We start from the raw sequence: 16,870 nt of genomic DNA, 5'->3' as shown, positions 1-16,870 counted from the left end.
TCTCAGAGTATTTGGGACTGTTCTATGCCCATACCAATTACTATGTGCAGACATTGCTTTAAAAAAGTGCCAGTAGGTTATGATTATTTTCATATATGGTAGACAAACCAGTATATTTGTCTTTTTGTTGGGTTTTCATCTAAGAGATGTATCTCTTAGGCCTTAAGTGAAAGGGAAAACCTAACCATTAAAGGAGGGGAATACTTCTTGGTGGTGCCATACCTTCATTCTCTCTCTCTCTCTCTCTCTCTTTTTCTCTCTCTCTCTCTTTCTCTCTCTCTCTCCTCCACTTTGGAGACCTAATGAAGAATAAGATCAATGAATTACAAAAGTTAGTGTTCATGGTAAAGTCATATCTAAGTTAGACACAACTTTATTTCATGTTCACTCTATACCTATTTCTTTCATTAAACTTATTCATAGACTTTTGAAAGTTCCAATTTATCTCAGCAGAGCTATCAAAGCCATTAAAGAGTAGATAATTAGTGGGGATTTTGCATACTCTTAAAGCAGATCTTTAAAAAGTGCACAGAATACAAAAGAAGACAGTGGTGGTATTAGAAGTAGAAAATAAGATGAGAACCTATTCGAAAAGAAGGGGATATTAAGAGCCAGGGAATTTGAAACTTCTGCTCAAGCTGCTCTTCCCCACAGATAGTGCCCCCAGCTACTAACCCTTGAAAGTTTTAAGTTTTATGTTATCAAGAGATGCCATATGCCTGAAAATATTAGTTCCATAGGCAAGGATCAACAGCCTTTCATTCCTGATTAATTTATGCATCCATTCACCCATTCAATAGACATCGAGTGCTGCCTTAATGCCAGTTACTGGTATAAGCATTGAGACAGAGTGGTTAACAGGTTAGACATGGATGCTTACCTTTTGGAGCTTAAATTCTAAGAGGGGAGAGGGTTTATAAATAAGTAAACACATAAATAAGGAAAGTAGTCTTTCCTTTGCATATAAAAATATTTATTGCATTCTATAAACAGATAATGTAATAAAGACTACATACAAAATGGAAGATGACCCCTTAGGATGTGATATTTAAACTGACATACAAAGGGTGAGGAGATGCCAGTAATTTCACCAGCCAGCAACAGAGTTTTCCAAGAAGAGGTCTCAGCAAGGGCAAGTGCACCAACATGGCAAGGGGACTTGAAGCTCAAGAAACCAATAGGAAGCCAAGGTGCCTACAGTGTGTCAGCAAGGAAGGGGGGTTGGCAGAGCTAGATTTGGAGACGTCATCCATAAGAAGCAAACCTTTCATGGCTTTGAAGACCATAAGCAGAATTTGATTCCAAGCAAATGTTAACAGGAAACATGAAAGGTTTTTAAAGGGGCAGTGGCATAAGCTGTATCTTTAAAATGTTACCATGGTTACTCTGTGGAGGATAGTTCATGGTAGGAGAAGTGGAAGAAGGAAGATGTGAGTTTCCTGGATGAGAGTGGAAATAGACCATAGTGATTACATGTTTTTGAGGGAGAGTCAGACATTATGAGTTCAGTTCAGTAATCTCTATGGTCCCTTTTAAATCTACTCTAGAACCATTGAAAGTTTCTTAATGTCCAAGTGTAACTATACAAGAATAAATGATACAACTATACAACTAACAATGTACATTCCTATTTATTTGGACAATGTCTTAGCAGCTTTTGCAGAGGCTAATACACAATTATCTAAATGATTGCTCTTCCATCAATGTTGATAATATTTGCTAATTTTTTGAGAGAAATAAGAATTGCCCCTATGATATCAGATGCTAGGCTTATAATTCCTATCTTGCAAGGCGGTAGAAGTATGAATCTGTTGACAGAGTTTAGTCCTCAGACTAAGTCCTGCTTCCACAAGCTGCTATCCACATGGGATCATCTATGCCAACCTCCTACCCTCAGAATCCAGGCCTTTCATTTCTGATCTGAGATTATACAGGGACTGATGGATACTGACTTCTAATGACCTTGCTTATAATTAATAACTGCTGTTTTTGCGAGTTATATCCCAACATACAGTGACCCTGACTCCGCTCTGTGCTACTTACCCCATCCCTTCAAGGGCTCTGGCCCCAATCCATTTTCTCCATTTGTTTTCTGTAGCTCAGAGTCCTCCAGCACCACCCAAGCTGAGATACATGAGATCTTAGCACTTAGATTCCTTCACCTGAACACTGATGACAGTTCTGGCCTACTTGTTTGTATTTCTTCTGATGTCACCTTTAAGTCTCAAGTCTCCTGAAAATAGCTGGCCAGATCCTGCTTCACTTTGCTCTGTTGTTACGTCTGAGAACACTTCCTGAAGTTAGTTTCCTGTTCAGATCCAGATGGTGATAGACTAACCTTTCTAAGGAGAGGTTATTCAATGAGAAAATAATATAAAATGTACAGTTGTTGCTATGGCACAGTTATAACAACAGGCACAAAACTGTTTATATGACCTCTGATGTTCACATTTCCTTCTATTGTTTTAGGATGAAATATTCTTTTACTTTTTCTGAATGGTGTACAACCATACCTTGTTTTTCAGATCTCTTCTAGCCTAGCCTAACGTATGCCCTTCTTACTGATGGAATGCTTTATGCCTTGGCCAGCCAGATGAGTACTTGAAAAAGTACTCATCATACCAAGCCATCTTCAGAGACTTTAAAATCATATTAAAGATTTGGAATTTATCCATGACAACAGAGAACCTTTAAAAGGCTAAAACAAAAATGAGTTTAAGTTCCTCAAATGTGTCCTTCTTTCTCTGTCCCTGTTCACTCCCATGTTTAAAGACTGCTTAACTGCATGTGATGAAGCATCTAAGAATGCAGCAGACAGCAGTTTTATATTTTAAGGGAACAGCTCGTGGTATTAATTATGTGCCTTAATGTTCATTAATGTTTGGCTGTTTCTTTGTATGTTTTATTTATGTATTTCAGCCCTTTAAACTACTCAAGACCTCTATAGCTTCATTTTGATTTCCTCAAAGCCGAGAAAGTTATATTGAAGTCACATTCCATTTTCAAAGAGCATTTACTTAACTTATTTTGATTCAATATTCTGTTACGTAATGATTTATGATTCTTAACTCCATTATGAACTGTGTCTTTTATCAATATGAAATGATGTTTTCTCTCCTATCTACTGCTGTTTAGCTTTGATTTTCATTTAGTCTGAAATAAATAATATCTCAGAATTATTTGCTAATCATTTGAACATTTTTGTAACTACACGAATTTAAATAGCATGTATCTGGATTAGGAAAGTATGTAGTCTGAAAATGCTTATTGCAATTGGGATGTTCAGAAACTGTTTCCATCAATTGTCATAATTAATATAGATCTCCAGAAATTAGGTGAAAAGTTCTGATATATACATATGTAATCACATTTTGCTTCATTTTCAGTAAGTGTTCTTCTGTAATAAATGTAATCTTAGCAAAAATTGAGCTAACCAAGATATCTGTGGACTGGTTTAGAACAACTTTTAGTTTTCTACTTCTGTATTAGTCAGAATAGGGTAGGTTATTCTTTAGTGATAAATAGATAGGAAAGAAAGGGAAATGAGGGAGGGAGAAAGGAAGGGAAAGAAAGAGAGAGAGGGAGGGTGAGAGGAAAACAAAGAAGGAAAGAGGGGAGGGAAGGAAAGACAGAAGGAAACTCAGTGGTTTAACACAATAAAGGACTTTTGTTGTTGTTGTCATGGTGCAGTGTGACTCAGACAATTCTGAGTGTTTCCTCTTCCAGATAGTGACTCAGAGACCCAGGCTGTTTTCCTCCTATGACTATCCTAGCACCTGGGCTATGTGACTTCCAGGTTGCTATAGAGCTGTGAGGACTGAATAGGACACAGCACTTCCACCCACCTTCCTCCTTTTACATTCCTTTCACATTTTTGTTTACTTCTTGGGAGGGCTTCTTAGTTTGCCTTCTATGCTATTAATCCAGTTTGATGCCGTGTCAGATCCTTTTACTGTCTGTTTGCATGTAAATTCTTCTGCTACATTTTCAGCTCCCTTCCAGTTTTGTATTTTTTTTTCCCCCACCATCACAGAGCTCTTTTCCCTCATAATGGCACATTGTTATCCATAGACAAAGTGCTGAAGAAAGAAAAACTGTTTCATAGAGACCGAGGCATTTTAGATTGTTTAGAAAATGGCAAACATTTCCCTAAATTTTCTTCTAGTTTTAACTGTAGTTTGGTTGTATGAAAGGATCATCTGAGTCATCCTGATGACGTGCTATTCATTTTCTCAAGCTCAGAGCGCTCATTTTTTCCCATGAACTTGCTCTGCAGGGATTGAGGAGTGATCTGAACTGACTCAATTGTGTCTACAGGTGCGTGGATCAACCTTGATCCCGATTCCATCCGACGCCTCTCTTGCCCTGTCTCATTCCCTCGCCTCTGATTCCAGCTCTATGTGGCCCTGGCTCACTTCACTCTGTTGGCTTCTAGCCTCACTCATGAGTCTTGCTGTCTTTCTTTGGGCTTCTTTGATGACAATACATGTCACAACTCAGAATTGTTAGGCCACTAACACCCTCTAAGATAACTTTCCAAAAAATGGGAAATAAAGAGGCAAAAGACTAATGCTTCACCCTCCAATTGTCAATTCTGAGAGGACTTCTTTGAGTTCTTTAAAAGGCCCTAGATGGATGGACCTAGAGCCTGTCATACAGAGTGAAGTAAGTCAGAAAGAGAAAAACAAATACCTTATGCTAACACATATATATGGAATCTAAAAAAAAAAAAAAAAAAAGGTTCTAATGAACCTAGGGGCAGGACAGGAATAAAGACGCAGACATAGAGAATGGACTTGAGGACACGGGGAAGGGGAAGGGGAAGCTGGGGCGAAGTGAGAGTACCATTGACATATATACACTACCAAATGTAAAATAGATAGCTAGTGGGAAGCAGCTGCATAGCACAGGGAGATCAGCTCCGTGCTTTGTGACCACCTAGAGGGATGGGATAAGGAGGGAGGGAGGGAGACGCAAGAGGAGGGGATATGGGGATATATGTATGTGTATAGCTGATTCACTTTGTTATACAGCAGAAACTAACACAACACTGTAAAGCAATTATACTCCAATAAAGATGTTAAAAAAATTAAAAATAAATAAAACGCCCTAGAGTTAATCTGGCTCAAGCTGCCCTCATGCTAACCGACTTAATGGTTTAAACACTTGCATTGCCCTTTTTCTTTTCTGTTTCTCTTTTCACAGCCCCTTGATGTTTTCTCCCAGATAAAATTCATATACACAATTCCCCCCACTTTCAAGCTCTGCTTTTGGAACGAACCATGTTACAACACTGGTTATTGTCAACTTGATTATTTCTATACTCTCCTCTCCCTTTTCAGATCTATAGTAAGGGTCACTGGATTATAAACAAAGCTTTTTGCCTTTATCATTTATCACTTTATCAATTAACCAATTAGGGTAGTTTTACACATTGAAGTATAATATTATCCTGAACTTGTCTCCTGGTTCTCTAAAATGTTCAGCTAAGGATATATCAAAAGTAAAATCCCCAGTCTTAATTTTTACCAGAGCTATCCTTGTCTACAATTTATTTGCTGCTTTTCTGTTTCCTAATATGATGAGCTATTATCCATCTCCCCCCTTTATCATGCCCTATTATTTTTGGTAATTACCAGTTCATATTTTTATGTGGAAAAAAGAGGTTGTGATAGAATCCGTCCAGGAAGAATAATATACTACAGTCATATCAAAACTAGCAACTATGTCAAAAAGACACAAATAGAAAAAATTCTCATTGGTACAAACCTGGGATCTCTGACTCAGGGGAAAAACTGAGTGGGAGAAGACTAATGTATCTGTTTTCTTTTCAACTCAAGGGTTTGCCTATGGTGACAAACCAGGAAAAAAGTATGGGCCATAAACTCAAGTTCCCAAGTAGCCACAGAGATGTTAGACAAAGTTTACAAGGATCTGGGTTGAAGGAATTTTACAGTGTCTGCCTTAGCTTTTGATTGTGTTATCAGTTTAATATGTTACGTGCTTTCACAGGAAATAGGAAAGTTGAGATATGCAAAGCAGGGATTGCTATTTAGATGCCACACTAAACTTTTAGAACCTGTAGTTATATTCTTCAGTAGTTTCTAACTCATAAGGAAATAGTATTATCTTGCATTTTCCCGTTTGCTAAAGCAAATTAACTACGTTGTTGACTTTCTGTGGTCTCCCTTTGAATGGGAAAAGCAATAAAAATGAAATAATGGTAATAATCACAGTTGCTGGAAGGTTTTCTCCACAGTGCATATAGAGAATAGAAGCACCCATAAATGAAAATCCATATGATCAGATATCCTTCAAACAGGTCACTAATTAGCTTCTATAATTAACACCTTACTACAGTAGGGGGAACCAGGTAATTATCTGATATATTCTGAAGGTGAGTCACCTCATTATAAGTAGCCATCATCCTAGAAATACAATTGCAGATTAACAACTTTTGCATATTTCAAGGAGTCATAAACCTCTCCAGCAATTCTAACTACAGCTGTATGAAATACCTTTTCCTGTCTGTGTCAGCAAAGAGATTCTGGCATAAAAATTTTACCATTTTGACTATGGTGTCAATGAACAGCTTCTTTTATTTTTTTAAAAGACACATATTTCTTGATGCAAGAGATTGAAACTGTTTGAATGTTTCTTGTGCAATGAGAATTTAGCCCTTTGATTTTTAAAATTGCCTTTAATATATTTCTACATCCTAACCTACTCAACCAGCATAGTTTTTATCCCTCTAACTGCCTGCTTCGTACTTAAGAGGACATGTGGGCTGAAGAGAGTGATGAAAGAGAAATTATAAGGAAAATGATCAGAGTTCAGGTCCTGCAATATATAGATTCACTAAAAGACATGATTTTTTTTTTATATGTTGCCTCCTATTAAGATACAATGTCCTTATTCTATTTAAAAAAAAAATTTATTGGAGTATAGTTGATTTAAAATGTGTTAGTTTCTGCTGTACAGCAAGTGAATCAGCTATACATATATCCATTCTTTTTTAGATTCTTCTCCCATATAGGTCATTACAGAGTACTGAGTAGAGTTCCCTGTGCTACACAGTAGGGTCTTATTAGTCATCTATTTTATATATAGTAGTGTGCATATGTCAATCCCAATCTCCCAGTTTATCACCTGCCCTTCCCCCCCTTGTAACCATAAGTTTGTTTTCTACAACTGTGACTCTATTTCTGTTTTGTAAATAAGTTCATTTGTACCATTTTTTTTAGATTCCACATATAAGCGATATGATATTTGTCTTTCTGTGTCTGACTTAACTTCATTCAGTATGATAATCTCTTGCTCCATCCATGTTGCTGCAAATGACATTATTTTGTTCTTTTTTATGGCTGAGTAATATTCCATTGTATATATGTACCACATCTTCTTTATCCATTCCTCTGTCAATGGACACAATGTCCTTTTTCTTAATCTAACTTCTTGAACTGTATTCTGCATGTCTATCTATCAGTCTGTCTATCTGGAGAGGGAAAAATACATACATGTACACATTCATGACCTTACCTGTTCAAGGTAATTGAATTTCCTGTTACTGTTCTATGAACAAAAATATTAGCTATCAATTAAAGAAATCTTAACCTAGGATGGCACTGGGTTAAGTATTTTATTACCTATGTTAATTCTAATCCTTACAAAATGTTTGTCATAATTCCTAATTTTTATATGTTAGTAGTTTGAGGCCAGAAATATTCATATATTCAAAGTAGTCAAAATTATGACCCATTTTGATAAACTTCAAAATACCACTACTTGCATTACCCTATATATTATTGGTGTGTTTTAGCCAGTAATATGATGAGCATTTTGCCTTAGAGACAAACATGAATGAAATAGCACGGCACTGTTGTGAAAAAAGGCAAACAGTGCAGGTAGTCAAATTTGGTTTTTGACTACACTAGGAGTGGGAAAACTATGGCCCCTGCGCCGAATTCGGCCAGCCACCTGTTTTTGTAAATACAATTTTATCAGAACACAATCATGCCCAGTTGTCTATATATTATCTGTGGCTGCTTCCACATTACAATGACAGAGTTGAGTAGTTGTGACAGAAGACCATAAGGACCATAAGCCTAAAAAAATTTACTCTCTGTTGCTTTACAGAAAAAGTTTGCCAACCTTTGGACTAGACCATTACTGTAAGAAACATTATTGATGTAAGGTTTTTTCAAAGCAGTGTATTTACATTTCATTAACATTGAGTCCCAGACACCCAAAAAGAGCATAAAGTTACTTTTTTTTCCATTCTGTGAAATTCTTTCATGATACCTAAATTATTCAACTTTACTCTTAAAACGTGACAACAGTTGTATTTTCTTAGTGTTTCCCCTTTTGCAATATATTCCTTAAGTTGAACCCAAATCTGATAGTAACACTGTGTGGCTATCTTTGTCTTATCAGAAACCGTCTTTGAATAGTGCCTCATTTGTATGCACTTTGCCTCCATTCTATTGGTCATGAAAATAATAATAATAATAATGGCACTTATTGTATTACAAAATCTTGTCAATTCTGCCTCTGAAATGGTTTTTAATTCAAGATTTCTTTCCTTTTCACATTTTCATCCTTATATAATTGTATACCTTAAATATTCTGGTAGTCTCCTACTAGCCCGTATTCTTCCCCTTCTTCAAAATATGTAGTTCTTTTTATGTCTCCATTCCATCGGTCATGAAAATAATAATAATATAACATAATGGCAACATCAATAAATATACTTACGTAGCACTTACTGTCTGCCAGTCACTGTTTAAGTGTATCAACTTATTTGATATTCACAGCAACGCCATGAGTTTTTATTATCATAATGCAGATGAGAAAATGGAGGCAAAGAGGGATAAAATAACTTGCACCAGAAACACTGCCTGAGCTAACATTAGAATCTATATCTTTCTCAACAATAATCCTCATGTCCTTTGTCTGCTTTAAAACATGTCATCTGTTTACTGAGACCTCTTGAATTGATTGCCTGATCTTAGAATGGCTATTCTGATTTAGGTTTTAGGAGTGTCCCCCATCCTCCAACCCATCCTCCAAGGCATGATGTCCAGTCTCAGTACTTTCATCCATTTGTTGTCCGTGGTGGCAGTGAAAGTGCCTGATGGGAAAGCTTCATAGAGCCTCTAGGAGCCCACGTGCTCAGAGGGCATCCTTCCTACATTGTGGGCTCTGGGCTAAGTGTTGGTTGTTAGTGCTTATCTCATCCTAAACAGGAAATATATCTGGTCTTCTAACACTTTTTGCCAATTGAATCCTATCTGCAGTTCTAACCTTATCCTTCATTTCTTCTCAACCAAGCCTTGATCGTATCAGTGCTCAGTGTGCTTATTCAATTATGGTTTTCTAAATACTGATTTTGTAACTTTGCTCATTTGATTTCCCCTGTCTGGGCTACTTTGTTTTTGTTGCTCACCTTTTTAATTTTTTTATTTATTATTATTATTATTTTAAGTTATTTATTTTTATTTTTGGCTGCGTTGGGTCTTTGTTGCTGCGCGTGGGTTTTCTCTAGTTGCGGCGAGCGGGGGCTACTCTTCGTTGCGGTGCGCGGGCTTCTCATTGCGGTGGCTTCTCTGGTTGTGGAGCACAGGCTCTAGGCGCGCGGGCTTCAGTAGTTGTGGCCCCAGGGCTCTACAGCGCGGGCTCAGTAGTTGTGGCGCAGGGGCTTAGTTGCACCGCGGCATGTGAGATCTTCCTGGAGCAGGGCTCGAACCCGTGTCCCCTGCATTGGCAGGCGGACTCTTAACCACTGGACCACCAGAGAAGCCCTGCTTACCCTTTCTATATAAGAACTGACTTTACAATTCAGTGGAGCGGAAGGAAGTAGGAAGGTTGAACTTATGTGCTCAGCAGTCATAGGGTCAAGGCTTCCCTCCCACTCACAGCGCTGGGTGACCTGATAGCCTGAGGGAAGAAACTTATCATCTTAGAGCCTCAGTTTCTTTACCCAGAAAACAGAAATCGTAACAGTAGCTGCCTACCATAAAATGCTATTGTGGACACATAACGGGATAATCCATGGAAAATACTTAGCATATGGCCTGGTACATAGTAAGCACTCAATTTTTGTATGAATACACACAATCTGATGAAAAGAAAAATACCCTTCTAGGATAAAGGCCGGCAAACTTTTTCTGTAAGGAGCCCGATAGTAAATATATCAGGTTTTTTAGGCCGAGAGGCAAAATGGAGTATATTATGTAAACATTTATATAATATTTAAAATTTTAAATCATTCTTATCTCATGGGCCATGCAAAAATAAATTGTGGGCTAGATTTGGCCTACAGGCTGTAATTTGCCAACCTCTGCTCAAGGAGATAAATAGTAAATATAGCTAACAATTATTATATTCTTAATTTGAATTGTTATATTTTTTATTTCCTAATTGTTTTGCCAAAATTGTTTTTCTGTTGTTTTCATTGTTCTTTATCTAAAATTATACTGCAGTATAGAGTGATTTTATATATATATAGTACTATTAAATATATAGTGCCATTATAATATTATATAATAGCACTGTATATGTTTATGTATATATACATATGTAAGTATTGAGAGAGAAAGAGAGAACATTTTGTATATCTAGGCACCAAAAAAAGTTTTGTTATAATAAATAGCGATTCCTCAAATTACCAGATCCATTCCTTAGTTCTGTTGCTTACATTCTCCTATTTGTGTTTATATTACTGGAGGCCCACATTATTATTTTTTTTTTTAATGTGATTTGCTGTAATCAGAGCTCAAACCTGAATTTGCAAGCACTATTGTTCATAGGATTTGGATTTGATTATTTTAAAAATTAAATCGCAGTTACCTAGAGGGGAAAAAGGTCGATAAAAACACAGTGAACAAAATTCTGATAATTCCGTTTACTCTTTTAGATTCCTTGCAGAAGCCAGAAATCTCTTTTGTGTCATGCTTTGAGCAATTTTGTAAGCTTGTGATGTAAAATCAGAGGCTCATTTTAAGGGACATTTGACTGTCCTTCATTTAGGTATGAAGGGATTCTTTTTTCCTGCCTTTTTGGTATTTAGTATTTCTCATTAGTGAATCAATAGTCTCCAATATAGAGCAGTAAATAAACTTAATTATACTTACACATGAGTGCAATGTCCATAGTCACCTATTTTTTGGAAAAGGTTCTATGACGATTCATATTTAAATGTAAATGCCCTTTGAGGGACATTCTATTGGAAGGCATCTGTGTGCTGGTACAGGTGACAGGACAGCAGCAGTTCTCCAAACCAGATGAGGAATACTTTAAAGTAAATATCAGTACGAAGGTGGCCCAGGTCTTAAATGATGGTGCTGAAACAAAGGTTGGTAAATCAACTACATTTCTTCCTGGAAGAAAGTAAAGCACTGCAGATATTTTTCTGGCTTTTGTTCTCTTTTTCATTGATGGGGAATTAGAAAGACCATACAACACAGAGTGGATACTTCTAAAACATTACTCTATAATCATCCCAATTAAATTTCTCAGTAATGGATGGAGAAACAGTGTCTGAGAGTGGTTAAATTACTTCCTGAAACTGGCACAGCTATTACATAACAAATCTGTGAATTCTAACCCACATTTGTTTGATTCCAATAGCCATATAAATATCCAAATATATTTTTTATTAGCAAAGTGATTCTAAAATCAGCAATCCAACTATATTCTTTAAGCATAATGCAATGATACATGTTATTATTTTAAATTAATAATGACTTATAGTATTATCATTGTTGATTCCACTAAATAGGTACTTGAGTTTCTGAGATTACCTGAGGTCTGGTAGCTTGTAAAATGTTAGTAATACAATCAGCGGAGAGAAACTTCTATTTTGTGAAAGTAGATATGCTCTTTCACAGCTTTTTCTGTTGTCCCCTTTCTTTAAAGTTAAACTTAGTACATACTGGCAGTATTTCTGATATCATGGATCAATCTGTCTGGGATACTAGCTCGATCCCTAAGTTTTCTTCTTGGCTTTACCCTGGACTCTGTTTTTCGCTCAACGTGCTCTCCCCTTCTGGCTCCTTCTGGGTCCATTGCCTCAACTAGATATGCTAAGTATTGCCAGACAAATACAGAGAGCTCCCAAAATGAAACATCTGAATTCTGCTCCCAAACATGCTTTCTATCCAGAGGTACCATCTCACTGGTTCCTATAGTGGGGAAGAAAGAATAGGATAACATACTGATCCTGTCTTCATTTAAAATTTTGATAGTCTATGCATCATGGGTTTTTTTGCATTAGTTTTGAATTTTTAAATATTACATTAAACATTATTTCTCTTGATTACTAAAATTTTTGACATCCCTTTAAGTTTTGTACCTATGGTGAATGCTTTACCCTAGTACCTTCCCTGTTGGGGTCAAATATTTAACAAATTCTAAAGCCAGTCTGACTGGGCTTAAATCCTTGGTCTAGCACTTTCTGGCCATGTTTCCTTGAACTGGTTATTTAACCTCTTAGCATCAGTTTTCTCACTGATAAATTGAAGATAATAATAACCTAGCCAATATGAATGTTGTGAGTTTTAAAGAAATAATATATGGAAAATTTTTAGAATAATTCCTAGCCAATTGTAAGTGCTATTAAGGTATTCGCTGTTAAAAGATTTTAAATCTTTCTGATAAAAAGAAGTTTAAAAATAGAAATCTACCCACATATGTAATTCATTTACTGACTCAGTATCTCTCAGGACAAGACCAAACATCAGTATTTAAAGAAGTAAAACAAGGTGAAAATATCTCCTCTTTTCATTTTAATGATCAGCTTTGCTTGGGAAGTCCTGTGGAAGATAAGTTTCCTCAATTCCTCTTGTTTTTACCCACTTTTCACTCACCTCAGTGTTCTAGCTGAGATTCAGATCTTAATTGCTTCATGCCTAGACTAGTTCAAGAATATTCTATATGGTTTCACTGCCTCTAAAATTATAGCATTGTAGAAAATAGGAGAACAAAGTAATTATTTGAAAACACATCTGATAATTTCATCGTGTTTCTTGACAACCTTGAGAGTCAAAACTGGAGTGAGCTAGAAACTTTGAACACTTTAGTGAGTTCAAGTTATCCATATTGATGTGGACCATGTCAAAATCTCCAGGTTTGTCTACACACCCTGTTGTAGATAAAGATTTGGAACATCATTTCCCAATGTGGTGTTAATGTTTCTGTGCATTTGTAAGCATTGTTCTCTCTGCTTAGCCCCTCACCCTTACCTGTCTCTGTTACTACTCCATCTAATATGTTCTCATCCTTCAAAACTTAGCTCCAGTGTAATCAGTGATTGCCACAGCCTCTGAAAATGTGCTTCTCCTCCATGGCGATTGTGGTTTATGGACACACTTTAGAATCTGCACTAGATATCCTAAAGAACACAGAAGAATATGCCCCAACCATCTGACTTTGAATTTTTCAAGGTCACCTGCCCTGAAATTATCTCTAGTTCCTGGTACATACCTTGCTCATGCTTGGCACTCTTAAAAATTTTTGAATAATTGAGCAGACAAATGAGTGAATGGAGAGAATGATGTCTTTTAGACTAAAATGATTGAGAAACCCAAGGTGTCTCATATAAGCTAATCATATCTAGATATCATGACTAGGAGATAGACAGGTAATTTATTTTCATTCCTTTCACTCTTCCATCTTCATATTCCGTCATGGAGCCTGGATGATTTTATCTTCTAAATAAGTATCTCCTGAAATTGTCTACTTCTTTCCATTTTCACCCAGCACCCAAAGTAGTCACTTCAAAGCACAAATCTGATGCCTCACTCCTTTATGGATAAAGACAAAACTTAACATTGACTTCCAGGCTCTGTCTAGTCCAGCTTTGCCTCTGTACACAATCTTATTTTGACAGATGATATTTTTTCAAACATGACTGCCACAACATGCCCCACCCCACAAGACGTTCTTGTAGTATGATATTTACACTCTCATTGAGTCATGGGACACGTGCATCCTTTCCTTGAAACTGAGCCACCTTTGTGACCAGACCGATCTATAGAGCAATGTCACGGCAATACTGGGTCATAAAAATTGCCAAGCACTTTCACTTTGTCCTCTTGAGTGCTCACTCCCAAACCCCAGTCATCACGCTAGGGGGAAGCTAAGTAGCCATGTGGAGAAGCCACAGGAATGTGTTCCAGCCGATAGCCCCAGCTCCCCTCTTAGCTGACAGCCAGTGATGCTGGTTGGATATGCATGTGATGCTTCCAGCCTCCAGCTGTTCATTCACATCTCTAAGCCGCCCCTGCTCCAGCCACACAAAGGGAGCAGAGAAGCTGTCCTTACTGAACGCTGCCCAAATTGTAGATTCATCATAAAAATTAATGTTATTGTTGTTCTAAGCCACTAAGCTTCGTGGTGATTTGTTACACTGCCGTAGATAACCAGAATACTCACCAGGTACCATATTTTTCCCCCTGCTCTCTGTGTTCTGTCCACACTGGCCAGCCAGATCTTCACGCTTTCCCTGTTCTTTTTTCACATAACTGTTTTCTCTGCCTGGGTTGCTCTGTCTCACTTCTAATTAACTTTATCATTTAATTCTCCTTTATCCTGTAGGTCTCCACTCAAACATTCTTTCCTCAAGAAAGACTTCTTGGACTTCTAGCCTTGCTCTTAGCCCTTTCATTCCCTGTCCTCACCACAGTTATAATTTTTAAAATTGATATAATAATTAGATTATGGTCTGTCTTACAAACTAGACTAAAATCCCCATGAGGGAAAATATCTTTGCCTATATCATTGCATCCCAGAACCTGCTATAGGGTATGGCACATACTAAATTCTTTGTAAGTATTCATCAGATTGATGATGGAAATAATCTAGTAATAATTCAAAAATATTTTATCTGGTTCCTAAGCTGTCTCATGGAATGTTCCAGGTAGTAGGAAAGCCAGGTCCTGGCCTTATGGGGATTACATTGTAGTGGGGCAGAGAGAAAACATATATAGAAATAATTTTAAGTAGTGATACATGCTATAAATGAAAAATCAGAGTAATGTAAGAGAAAGCGAAGGAGGATGGGGTGAGTGTTTTTCTACAAGTGACTTAAAAGAAGATGTTTAACTAGGGATCTGCGGAAAGATATGTTTCAGGAAAAGGGAAAAGCTAGTGGCAAACCCCTAAAGTAGGAGCAGATGTAACATTTAAAAACAAAGTATATGTGGACCAGAGTAACCAGTGAGTGAAGATGAGGGGGGAAGATGAAGTCAGATAGGTGATGAGCTCCAGATAATTGACAGCTTTATAGAAAAGACTTTGGATTTTTTTTTCCCTAAGTGTGATAGGATACTGATGAGTTTTGAATAATGGACTTGATATCATTTGTTTATGTTTTAAAAGATTTCTGTTTGGAAAGTATACTTTCATTGGTGGGAGGAGTGAAAGAAAAGAAACTAGAAGTTGTGACTGTGGTGTAGACCAGACACAATGGTGGCTTGTATTGGAGTGTTCAACAGTGTGCAGAGGCTGGATCTCTTTAAAAGTTAGAATGAATGGAACTTGCTGCATTAATGAAGGAGTAATCTATCCTCTCGTGTTTCAGCATCTCAACACCTCTCTTTTCCTCTTCCAATACCTTTTCTTCTGTGTTGCTATTCATTCTCACTTTTCTCTCATTATTCTGCAGTCCCCTACAACTCTAGCCAAATATGCAAGTCCCCTGTAGCTTTTTATATGCATCTGGTGCTTAATGACAAAATTAAACTCGTTGGAGTTAAGAATGAAGCACCATTTGCAGAGGTCTAAGTTCTTTAAATCTGCAGTTCTTTTCCTTGTTGTAGTAAAGAAGAAATCCTCCGTGGGGACTTCTGTTAATATGTATGATTGTATTCTTCCTTCCCACCCACATGAGATTAAATGCAATCTCTTCCCTTAATACACAAGTGCCTATGCAGCTTTACAGGTGAATTAATTGTTTGTTTCATTTGATTTTCTTAAGATGAGCTCCAGTTTATTTCTCCTCAATTTGTCTTTGGCAGATTTATTATAAAAGTCTTTTATTTCAGTTTCTAAAATATTTATCCTCTGGGTCTATTCTCTTTCCTGTACGTTGGGAGACTAATTATTCTTCTCCTAATGAATGTTCTAAATGTATCCCATATGGTGGCATATGTGTGTTCAGACCAAAGATGCTTTGGTATAAAATAAGTAAATTCCTCTTGCGTGGTTTCCTTACAAACTTCGCTTTGTAACAGTGATAAGTTCAAAGATTCATAGACTCTAGGTTGCTATAGAGATCATTGCCTGCCCCCCACCTCTCTTCCCCCGCGTCTTCCTCATTTTGCAAAAAGGAACAGAAGCCTAGGAAATACTTAGCTGGATTATGAAAGAGCTGAAGGCTGCGAATCAAGAAACTTAAGCTCTATTCCCAGCGCAGCCACTGACATTTTAAAATGCCTTCTTATATTACAGTCACTTGATTTCCAGATGAGAAGACTGGTTCAAAGGGAGAAGGGCAATGTACATTCCTAAGGGGAGTCTTGTTGCCTGGTCCTCCCATTCTAAGTCAGGCCTCTTTCTTTCAAAGTAATTACCTCTGTTTGTAAATCATATAAATTAAGTGATTACACTAATGAATGTTTGAATTCCTTTTGCCATATCAAACAGTGTGTGTTTTTGTTTACCTTACCTTATAGATAGTAGGTACTAAATACATATTTGTTGAATGAGTGAAAGAAATCAATTATATAATATTCTGAAGTACCTATTAGGTGTACAGCAGGATACCAAGCATTTTGTCTATGTAAATTAGCTTAACCTTCACAAGGAGTCAGTAATATTTGGAAATAATAATGCCTTTGAGGAATAAGAAACTGATGCTAAGGAAGTATAA

Source organism: Balaenoptera borealis (genome assembly GCF_965194805.1).
Source record: "Balaenoptera borealis genome assembly, chromosome: 19".
Taxonomy (NCBI): Eukaryota; Metazoa; Chordata; class Mammalia; order Artiodactyla; family Balaenopteridae; genus Balaenoptera; species Balaenoptera borealis.
The sequence above is the reverse complement of the archived record's forward strand: the minus strand, read 5'-3'. Positions refer to the sequence as shown.